Source organism: Phyllostomus discolor, chromosome 5 (assembly GCF_004126475.2).
Source record: "Phyllostomus discolor isolate MPI-MPIP mPhyDis1 chromosome 5, mPhyDis1.pri.v3, whole genome shotgun sequence".
Taxonomy (NCBI): domain Eukaryota; kingdom Metazoa; phylum Chordata; class Mammalia; order Chiroptera; family Phyllostomidae; genus Phyllostomus; species Phyllostomus discolor.
The window spans coordinates 43034409-43035185 of record NC_040907.2 but is presented as its reverse complement, the minus strand read 5'-3'; positions in this window follow the sequence as shown (position 1 = coordinate 43035185).

Sequence of the window (777 nt, the reverse complement as noted above, 5' to 3'; positions counted from 1 at the left end):
GAGGTTCTTCTTAAAAACAGTTCTGCAATAATTCTTTAAAAATAATAGATATATTAATATTCACAACATTGTATGGATGGATAAAAACTGTAGTAAACAGAAAGATGTAGCCTGGAAGGATAAAAGCAAAGGTCTGACTAGTATCTCCATCTGGATATTGGAAAGACACCTCTTCAGTGTTAATCACCTATCAAGGACTAGGGCCAGTGCTAGGAGCTTTGGTGTAAGGCTCTTACCTCATTTAGATGTGTTGCAAACCAGTGGATTCATTTCCTCATTGTGTATTTGGTACTTAACCTATTTGTGTGCAAGATGGGACTAAGAAGGCATGGCCTAATTTTGTGAGAGTGAAGTAATTTGTATAAAGAGGCAAGTGTGCTGCCTGGATATAAGTGCCTAAGAAAGGTCAGCTGCTTCTGTTGGCTTGACTGTTTACTAGGCACGGTTCAGATCCCAGAAATCTGTGTGAGAGAATGATTGGAAAACACAGAGCTCAAATGCCTGTGACGCTCTCTGAGATGCCTTGAAACCATAAAAGCAAGAGCCACAGTAGTCCCAGGATGAGGCTTTCCAAAATCAGTGCAGGTTCTCCCTGGTATTCAGCCCCTGACATCTGGCCCACTGCCTGGCTGGGTGGGGAGAGGAGGAGGGGTGGAGAGGGACAGAGGAAGTGGAGCAGGGAAGGCCAGGAGTAGCAGGGGGCAGGGCCTGGTGAAGTTCCAGAACAGAGTTCAGTGGGGCAGGGCGTGGTGGGGTAGGGAGGGGCAGTGCTGAAGG